The 11,180-nt window shown below is 32.0% G+C and overlaps 1 long non-coding RNA gene across 1 annotated transcript; it reads right to left on the bottom strand.

Moving 5' to 3' along the window:
• Positions 1-1,876: 1,876 nt before the first annotated feature.
• LOC149795149 (uncharacterized) lies at positions 1,877-9,318 on the bottom strand. The gene is made up of 4 exons (XR_016422088.1): positions 9,209-9,318; positions 7,276-7,717; positions 3,551-3,652; positions 1,877-1,956 (listed from the first exon to the last, which is right to left on the bottom strand). It is a non-coding gene; the product is annotated as an uncharacterized LOC149795149 (long non-coding RNA).
• Between the last annotated feature and the right edge of the window lie 1,862 nt (positions 9,319-11,180).

Here is an 11,180-nt window from a genome sequence, read left to right as displayed (position 1 = left end):
TTTCTGGCTGTTACTAAGTTTTCTGTAGTTGTTAAGAGAGTTGGGAGGCTATGAAGTGTATAGGTCTATAGTCTGTGTGCACAGATCAGTGTTTTCTGTCATAGTTCATTTCACACAGCAGTGAGAATTTTGTCCCATCTGTAGCACAGTAAATTTTCAGGTCAGTGTCATTAATTGTTGCAAACAGTATATTGATTCACACGAAATATCTAAAACTAGTTAGGTAGCTTTAGCTACATTTAATGACGCTGACCTGATGATGTACTGAGCAATGCCTGCATATAGGATAAAATTTACTATGCTGCGTGGAACAAACTAGCATAATATCAAAAATCTCGACATTGTATGCATGTGTATCTCTGTCTCTCTCTCAAAATGTTTTTGTATGGTGTGTTCTCAAAGATGGATTGACATAAGTTACTATGTTTTTTGTTATATATTTTTGTTGTTTGATTTTAGCCAAATTTAATACTGTTTAGACTACCTGCATTTTAAGGAGCCTTGCAGTGAGAACCATTAACTATGTCATCATGTCCGGTAGGAATTGACTTGCAGTCACTCTAGAATTAGTATTGGTGTAAGAAAATAATAAATAAAAGAAAAACAAATTCTCAAAACAAAATTTGACGCATTTTCTTCAACTTCCAATTATTATTTCATATATAATAAATAGGTACTTCACTGCTGTCCACTTTTATTTTAACTAATGTAAATATGAAAGTCCCCCTCTACACTGAACAATTTGGAAAAGTGAAGCTGCTTTTTTTTTGAATCCATGAAATGGCACTCTATTAAGTGAGTGATCATGTCATGTTCAATGCAAATGGCTTTATGTGATTTTTCCAAATTGGTTGTAAACACAGTTTTTGCAATGGTAATTTCTGATAAATCATATTTTCTTTCACAATTGTATTGTTAACAACTGGTGGATGTAATGAGGTTTCCTGCAGTAAAGAACTGGACATGGGAGATATAACTTCTATGTTGTCATCTTGTATCCAGTTTTCTCATAGAAGCTGTATCTTTGAAATAAATTCTGCTGTTTGCTACTCAAATTCCTGAGCACTGCATTTGTATGGCATTCATAAGTAGTGTATGGACACTGGTGGCATTTTGAAATATTCATCTCATAAATGCAAATACAGTTTGGATCACTATAGACAGAGAAATAACGTGAATTGTGTCTGTAACCAGCATATGTCTTATAACTTAATTTTAAAAATGTACAATATGATGTAGTTATGTTCAGGGGGAAAAATAGTAGAAGTTTTCCTAATTCAAAAGTGGTGATGACTGGAATAACCCAAGGACACAAAAGAGCTGATATAGTACTCTAGGAAAAAAACAATACCTGTGAACCTATACTGGAAAATGCAACAATACAACTTCATATCACATATTTCCAAGTTAAAAACACCAAATATATAATACATAAATTTTAATGCATTTATGTTGCCAAGAAGAAAATTAACTGGGTTAAATTCTGAACAGTTATTTCAGAGTTTGTCATAAATGCCTAAGAAATATGCACATAATCTCCTCCATTTCCCTTATATGAGGAACATGTCTGCACAGATTACGGTTCTAAAGGAAGTCTTCCGCAGTGAATTTCACAGGACACTCAGAACAGCTGATTACCTACAATGAAAAAACAGTTTCAACAGTTATAATGTTACTGCAAAAGGAAAAGGACATAAATGATAACCAAGCTGCATTGTTTTGAATATTAGTTTATTATTTACTATATTTCTAGAATAGTGACTGAAAAATTGATCACATCTAAAGATAGAGTTTACCTTTACTGGTCAACTGTAAAAGCAGTAGTCACAAAACAATATAGGATACGGAAATACAGATCAAACTTTATATTTTCTACTACCTTTGCAGGGGCAATTCTCTGGAATAATCTTTCATCTTTGGCTACTGGTTCGTAAAGGCAGCATGAATGTGTTGATCCTTAAAAAAAATTATATGATGGCAAGAAATGAAGGCAACCGGTAACAACAAAAAAATAATGTCAACATTAATATGGTCAGATGTAAAAGTTGCATACAGCATCATTTAATACATCCAAAATAAAATTTATATTAACTACCATTCTAATTACCATATTATCCTTAATTTCATTTTCAGAACAGGCATTACTTTCACGGTAGTTGCAACAATAAATTATAATACCCCAATTATAATCAAGTCTTTTCTTCTGTTATTGGTTTAAAAAGTATCTTTCTGATTGATACAATCATAACTTGACACTGAACAATTCCCTTGTATATGTTATGAATAGCTGTTTGTGATATTACAGGAATAAACACCAATATTCACTATTATCTCATATTGATTGAATCAGCATGAAAAGGTATACATCATTGCACACATTTAAAAGGATATCTTCCTTACAAAAAACCCCGAACAGAATGAAATTACTCAAAGTATCAGCAAACCTGATACAAAAGAAAAAGACACCTGTTAAAAAAGAGACCATATAAACGTGTCTCTGGTGGAATTATAAATGTCAAAATAAACATGTCTTTCAAGAAGAAAAAAACAACTGAAAACTAAGAAAATGCCAACAATATGATAAGGATACATGTACATCCATGGGCTGTAATGGGTAGAATGTGGAGAATATTCATGTTGATCTATAAAAGAAATTAATTTTTAACAAATATGCATACAAATGTACTTTCCATTATTATAAACATTTTGCAAATATATATGCAGTTTATGAACAAACTATAATATACATTGATATTACATGTACTGGCACCTTCAGTTTTCTCCTAGCAGAAATGAATAAGCTGTTATCAATGTATATTAGTATCTATATTCAGAATATATTCAATAAGCATTAACGGTTCTCAAATGACTTAGTAATCATGCTGTAACAAAGCAGCTTCACAGCCATCAGTAAATTACTATCAGCCAACATTAGCATAATTTCTCATTATTTTCCTACTCAAGTAAAATCACAGGGACTTTCGCTGGCCATAGCTTTGGACCAATTTTTTTTGTTGTTTTTTTTTTTAATACAAAAACTGAGTTAATGTTAGTATTGACAATATTAAAAACTTTTCCTAGGTACCAAGGCAATGGTGTAATGGTGGTGAAATTGAGGTTTTAATACCAATGTTGACACTAAATGGTCGTATATGGCTGACAGTTTTAATGGTGGGGAAGTAAAATGGATACATCCAGGAAGCAGACCTGCCAGCCCTAACAAGATGTCAGTATCATAGTCGATTTTTTCTATAAGTTAGGTAAGTTTTCAGTAAGATGTAATAAAAAATAATGTTCTGCTATTGTCAATCTGGAAAATATGCAGTTTAAAAGTCCAGAAGTGTGATTCAAGGCTGGTGTACTAATGGAAAACATCGTGTTCAATAAAGGTAAAACTAAATCACAGAAAATTAATAAAATCATAAGTTTAACTATACCATAAAATATGGATCATGGAAGCTAGGTCATAGATAGAACTATCAGTGAACCAAAAACATCCATCTGTTAATTTCAAGGCGCATTTCTAATGACAATTATTGTAATATCTCACCAATGGCACTGGACATAAATGCAGATCAGTAGTTATTTTTGATAACTGTCCTAGAGGTAAAGCTTGTTCCCATTCTTCAATAAAATGGAAAGAAAACTGTTCCTGCAAAAGTGATAAAATATAAAAAATTAAAATGTTTAAATAAGTAATTATTTTCATTGCAACTAAACCTTAAATATCATGTATGTTCCAGAGAACAGTACATAGAGAAGTGGAAAACAAAATATATTCTGAACATTCAATTGTTCTCCACGAATTACTCATATGATAATCAAGATGGCCTTAAAAATGTAACAGTGAATGAAAAACTGAGTATATAATGGGGGTTGGGTTATCATTCACCAATGGTCAGGTTTTCACAACTTAAACATAAAGAAATTCATGGTATGTAACCAATAACATGGTTAGGTTACCAGAAATAATTGTTTTTTATTTATGACTAATGCAGCAGGTGGTTTTGAAAGTTCCTCTTCCAGCTTCACATGCCACTGCTGAAATACATTTCTTCAATAGTGGTTAGCAACCAACAAACATAACTTGTTGTCAATGTTAATATGCACAAGATTATTTTAATATGTTACCCAGTATATGAAATATTTCAGCCAAATAAGTACAATTGTAATAACGAATCAGTTAATATTGTCATTACAAAGTTACTATAATCATGATTAAGGTCTCATAAGGACCAAAATACTGTTATCTGCCACAGTAGATTTTTCTAAACAAAATATTTTCATAGCCTAACTTATTTAATTTTTGTTTGTGATGTCACCAATTTGTGCTGACAGTAGCATGTGATTCACATTTTCTAAAGTTTCAGTGCACTATTATTATGTTTAAAGATACATGAATGAGAAAAGAAATATCTGACAGTAATTGAGTCACACTTTTCAATATAGACAAACAAAAACAAAAACCTTAAAAATCCTTCTTAAAAATCAACAAAATTACAGCAACATCCTCACTGACATTCACTAATATCTCATGCTGCTATAACCTGCATAACAAAGTATATATCTGCAAAAACATTTAAATGGTTATCTTCCTGAGAATAATTTTTTGATAGAAACAAATTTCTCAAAGTATCAGCATTAACTCTTGGCACATAAGAAAAGGAAACCTGCTACAGTTAAATAAAAGACCATGTAAATGTGTCACTGGAATTATAACTGTAAAATTAAGTACATGCCTTTCACGAGAAAGAAAGAAAGAAGAAGAATATGAGAACAATATTATAATGACGGCTGCACACATGGGCTGTAAGGGGTGGAATCTGGTGAAGAATATTTACTTTAATATCAAAACATTATTGTGAAATAAAGATGCATAAAAATGTAATTTCCATTATTATTAACATTTTGCAAATAGGCAGCTTATGTAAAAAGTGTAAGATAGATTCATATTGCTGGCAATGTCAGTTTTTCACATATAGAAATGAATAGGCCATTCTCAATCTATGTCCAGTAAATAATCGCTAACAGTTAACAATTCTCAGATGACTTAGTAATCATAATGTAGCAAAGTAGCTATACAGATATCAGTAAATTACTATCAGCCCACAATAGCATCACTGATGATTATTTTTCTGCTCATGTAAAAATATCACATGGAAAAAGGGAAAAGACAAGAAAAATAACAATATTAAACAGTAACAACTTTAACAAAGTATGTAAACTTAAGCTGCATTTACCCAGGTTCCAATAGTCTGTAATAACACACACACACACACACACACACACACACACACACACACACATAATCTATGTATTAATGAACACATGCACATTGGATAAACTTGAATCAAATACATAATCAGTGGGCACATTTTGTTTTTGTAGGAGTGAACAGATTCAGTTTTATCATCTACAAATATACATGCAGAATAAGTTAATACAGGTTTTAACTAAGCTGCAGGATTGATCTCTATAATTGGAAAATATACATGCAGAATAAGTTAATATAGGTCTTAACTAAGCTGCAGGATTGATCTCTATAATTGGAAAATATAGCAGGCATGGCCTTACATAATAGATTACATGTACAGTACCAAACCTTAATTTCTAAGATGGCCAAATATTGTAATTTTTAGGTTTCATGTAAATTTGGGGCAAAATATAAATCAATTATTAAAGCAGTAAACAACATTGTTCGAATATTATATGTACAAATGAAGTAAAAATAAGAAACATTTAGGTTATAAATTATAAAATTAATTTGAAAGTACTCACAAAATTTTGAAACCCACTGGCTTTCATAAATACCCACAGGAACCCCAATATTTGTACACCTTTGTTAGAAATTGAAAATTCCCATTGCATGAGTGTTGCATATATTCTTTTTAGTTGTTTTAAACTTTTGCAGGCCAGGCAAATATTTTTTTAATTACAAAAAATATTGTTAGTAGTAACAATATAACAAATTTCTTTTCTGACGTGTGTACGTTCTTAAAATGAATTGAAATAAAAAAGAAACCAATTTGGTTCATAATGAACACATTTTGTTATGACTGAATAATAAATAGTAATTTTAGAAATAATACCCTTATAGAAGGTAGTGAAGATACTGAGCTTTTGTACTGTGAATAAAGATATGCCACACTTAATGATTTTATTATATGCTGATGAAAGGATAATTTAATGGTAAATTAACATGCATATTCTGACAAGTATAATTTTACTGTAAATTAACATGCACATTCTGAGATTACATTAACATTATAAAGTGGCATGATTTATATCATCATTTGTAGTGCAACTGATAGATAGCAATTCGAGTCATCGGAGAAAAATGTTTATTTATTTTATTGGATTTTTAATGAAGCTTTACCAATGTATCACTTACATAACTATAAGGTTTCCTTGTTATAGTCTATAGCAGGGGTGCACAGCCATTTTTGGCCAAGGACCAGACTGCATTTTCTAAGACCACTTGAGGGCCACAGACACATTTCTTTAATATTATTACTGTTCACAGGCCAGATTTCTGTGTTGTTTTAATTTGTCCTGAGGGCCGGACAGAACAAGTTTGTGGGCCAGATTCGGCCATCTGGCCAGGAGTTGTGCACCCATGGTCTATAGTGATGTCTATCACATGCAAAAGACATATTATATTAGTGCACAACTATTAAGCATTATATAGCTATGGAAAAGAATGTTATTCCACAGATAAAGCTAGAGTATAATAATTTTGATCTATGAACGATAGATGTGTCAATGACTTTCACAATTTCTGGGTGGGTGTAGATAGGACACATGATCATATAAATCATGTTTCAAATGAATAATTCCATGAAATCTTTGTGAAAACCCAGACATCATTCAAAAGTCGGAGCCTGGACAAGCCTGTGGTAGGCCTAACCTAACCTATGACTCTCAACCATAAAGTGGAACATAGATATCATAATTATAAAACATTATCAATATACGTAAACAAATTATCTGTACTTTGGTCAGTCCAATTACTCTTAAGTAAATAATAAGTACATTAATAATTTTATCTGCCTCTTTAAAAAGACAAACACGAGTTTGGACTTTTTAAAAAACAAGTAGGGGCAAAACATTATGATTTAACATGGATATATTGCCGTAATGGAGATGCCATTCAAAGAAAAATTTAAAATGAAATGATTACCAAACAACTTTAAAGAATATAGACTGATATTACTATGTGACCTTATTCATGTTAAAAGCAAGTTTTAAGTAAAAACTATAATTTATGTTAATCACCTTATCCTTGTAATCCATCGACTTAAGTTTCTCTCTGGATGGAAACTGCTTTACTACATCTGTATAAGACATACGGGTGGCACAGGTCCAAGGATAAAAAAATTTCAGCGCTATTTATCTGCACCATGTCCACAGAAACAACAAATGACTCCAACACCGTTTTCTTTACATATGCACCATTTCTGTTTACATGGAGTCCAACAAGTGCCAAATGCATACTTCGATCAAACAATGGGTTATAGTCAATAAAATGGCACTTATCACATTCTTGGCTTAAAAATGCCATCATTTAGTGCAGCACATCCTCTTTGTAAGTCTGGTAAAACAGTCGAGTTTCAATGCAAAGATTTAAAGTTAATGGTGGTTCGAGGCAGAATTCCAAACATTGACCAACATCGTGGGATTCATTTCCAGCAGCTGATGAATAAAGTCTCTGTAACAACTGAAAGAAATGCACCAAAAGAATTAACAAAATGTGACTAATAAATCTGTGAAAATTTCAGAAAATCACCATGGTAACTGTTGGTATTTGGAAATATAAACAAAATGATCCAAACATAGAAACATCTGCTACCAGGGTTAATTTGTTCAACTCTCAAGCTCTAAGCAAAAATAACTCTATCCCATTTTTACATCATATGGCAAGATTTTGGAACAATGCACACTATTAAATTTTGTCGTAGCAATGTAAAAATCATATGCAGTGGTACAAAGTTTCTCATAAAGTCATGTATCTATTACCTAATTAATGTTACCGTCCTCGTGATGTTAAGCCTGTTTATTTGTGGTATTTGGTGGGTTGTTAGTTAATAAACGTAGCTTGTTGGAAGCCGAGAATACCAAAATCGGTTAAAAGGATGACAAGAATCTTGAATGAAATAAAGCTATTGAAACACTTCCTTCAATATTTGTATGTTTTTATTCATTTTGTTAAAGAAAAATACTTCAACTTAATCCAATTACGGCGTTCCCAGAATAAATCACATTCCAGGCAAATGAAATGTAGGCCAACATAACTTGAAAACAGATCCACATGATTGTGGGAGAATTTGAATTTATTAGAAAAAGAGCATCAGAGTAAGAACAATCTCGCTAAAACATTATGACTTTAATTTGTAGAAAAGTGTTGATATGGGCTGTAAAAAGTGAGATATTTCTGAAATCTGACTTCTCATTATGATGCTAGGTGACACCAAAACATGCTACACAAGCACCGTTAATTCGACAGTAAGACCTCGACCCCAAAACATAACAATTAGGGTCAATGTCTTAGACTGTAGGACGACTAGTCAATATGGACGCTAAACATGCAAAAATATTCTTGAAAATTATGATGGTCTTATTCTAATTACAGAGATTATCTGGAATTCATCACTAGCCAGTTCTACTCTGTAAGATCAATATAATAAATTAGATATACAATACAAATTTATAATAGTTCTGCTGCAAATATTGGGCACAAATAATTACAAATGTTTCTAAAGTAAAACTGACAAGTAAAAATGCCTTGTAAATATGTTCACATCTTTTCCAACATCATTGGAACCTATGTAAAGAATCAGCAGGTCAGATTTTTGCGCTCGGACAATGCCTAACACTTTGGATTTAAAATTGGTGATATCTACAACCAATTTTGCACCAGGAATACACAACACTGGAATAAGTTGGGAAAATTCAGAATACCACAGAGTTGCTTCAAATTTGAATCACATGCGATGAAAATGATCGACACTCTGGCAAGTATGTAGCAGCTATGTAAAATATACAATAAATATGAAATGAATATCAACTTTTTAAATGAAGTTTATTGCCATATTTCAGCACACAATAGGCTATGCATGGTAGCCAGTATTAATAGTGGAGGAAGAACCCGAAAAAATCCCGTGAAGAACCACCAACCTATGAGAAGCTACTGGCAAGCTTTCTCACATACCCACGTTAGCCGAATCCTAGTCTCGAAGCCACGCAGACAGAGGTGAGATGGCAGTGATCAGTAACAAAGGGCACTTTAGACCACTCGGCCCCTTTAAAAGCAGTAACTGTCTTTCTAAAAAGAAAATAGCAATGACATAAACATGAAATTATACGACCTTTTCACCCTGTATCAAGTGTAATCAAAATGAAGTTAATCATAAACACTTCAGAAAACAAACTACTACCTTGGGGTAGAAATGCCTGAACACTTATCAAATGAATGTAACTAATAAAATACTTTCTAGTATATTTTTCACGCTAGCAGTTCTAATAATACCTTAACTATAGTCTGATAATACAAACTCGTTTGTTTGTACCCCACCCCCAACCGATTTAAATAATGGAAACCTTTAATGTGATAAAAAAAATGCAAGGAACTTAGTCAATTCATTCATTATTTATTGTTTCTAACCTGACTGAGTAGAGTGGCAATAACTTTGTCATCATATGCGCGTTTCATGCTAAACGGAAGTTTCAAGTGTAATAGACGGACATGTTCTGATCCATTTCCAGTTTCTGGACAAGTCCATTTTCAGCAAAGGGTTCTATCACGACTACAGATATACATATATAAGTCGTCTGCTTCCAATATTTACAGTGTCGAATCAAGCAAAGGAAAATGATGACAACTACAAATTTGCTTTTCATGTGGATTTAACAAGCGGTTTAATTTCTATGTTCAAATATGCAGAGGGATATAATTCCAAATTCTCAACGTTATGTAACTTACGCAATTATTCAGCTGTTACCAAACAGGATGAACTACGTCAGTATGTTGTCTGATGGAAATAAACTAGCCTATAGTGTATGCAATATGGCGCCGTGTTAGTATGGGAAGTCCGTTAAGCATGAAATGGTGCAGGGGATGCCAGCATTAAGGCCATTCTGGTCACAGTCAGGTTAGAAATTATAAACCAATGATTCAATTGACTCAGTTCTATGCACTTTTTATCACATTAAACGTTCTAGTTTTTCAAATCGGTAGGGGGTACAAAAACAAACGGGGATGTAGAGTCAGACTATAGTAGTATGTGAATAACTAAGCAAGCTAAACTTCTTACGAAGCAATCAAACGATAAGACATATAAATGAACAAAAAACTTAGCAATGTAAGTACAATATCAAATAAATTCAACCAATATTCACAAAAAGAGAACATAAAGTCAAATTGATAAAAGAATGAAACGAAAATTCAAATCGGTCTAGCAGTTAGTAACGTGACTATGGTCTATACAAACTAGTTTGTTAAATTTGCGCACTAAGATAAACTGTCAAATAAATGAAAGTGTCAGCAGTTATAATTACCTGTATGTCTGATAATTTTTAAATATATATAAACGAAGAAAATTGTAGCTAAGATGCAGCAATTAATAATTGTTATTGCTCAAATTTGAAAGGTATTCACACGAATTTTGGTTCAAGCGGAAGCAGAAAGTAGAACTGATGGTTTATGAGATTGTTTCCAAGAGAATGTATTGTACAACCAATCAAAGCCATTGTTTTAGCGGGTACATTTGCATATCTGAATATATGAATATTTAATGACTGGCAGGATTTCTCCTTTATCCCCCCTCTTAGTTAATAAAATTCTAAAACTTAGTATAAACTTAGTTTTTCAGTATCACTATAATGTTGAGAGATGCATTATTAACGCTAACATTGTAGACAAGTTGAGACAAATGTTTCATATTTATTTTGTACTTTTAATCATTACTGAAGTATGACATGAAATTGAACAGTATTTTCATTTCTTATACTGTCACAATCATTCGTCCAAATATATGTCCTAACAGTGATTTCTCAATTTAACCAAATGTTTTGTTAGTTTTAAATATAAAAACAAATAAAATACACTGACATGTACATTAAAGAAATCATTGAGCCTTGTATGATTAAATATGGACAGCAATAACACTGAGTTACTTTGATTT

Source organism: Sinohyriopsis cumingii, chromosome 7 (genome assembly GCF_028554795.1).
Source record: "Sinohyriopsis cumingii isolate HCF-2022 chromosome 7, ASM2855479v2, whole genome shotgun sequence".
Taxonomy (NCBI): Eukaryota; Metazoa; Mollusca; class Bivalvia; order Unionida; family Unionidae; genus Sinohyriopsis; species Sinohyriopsis cumingii.
Note: the sequence above shows the minus strand (reverse complement) of the source record. Positions and strands in the feature narration are given on the sequence as shown.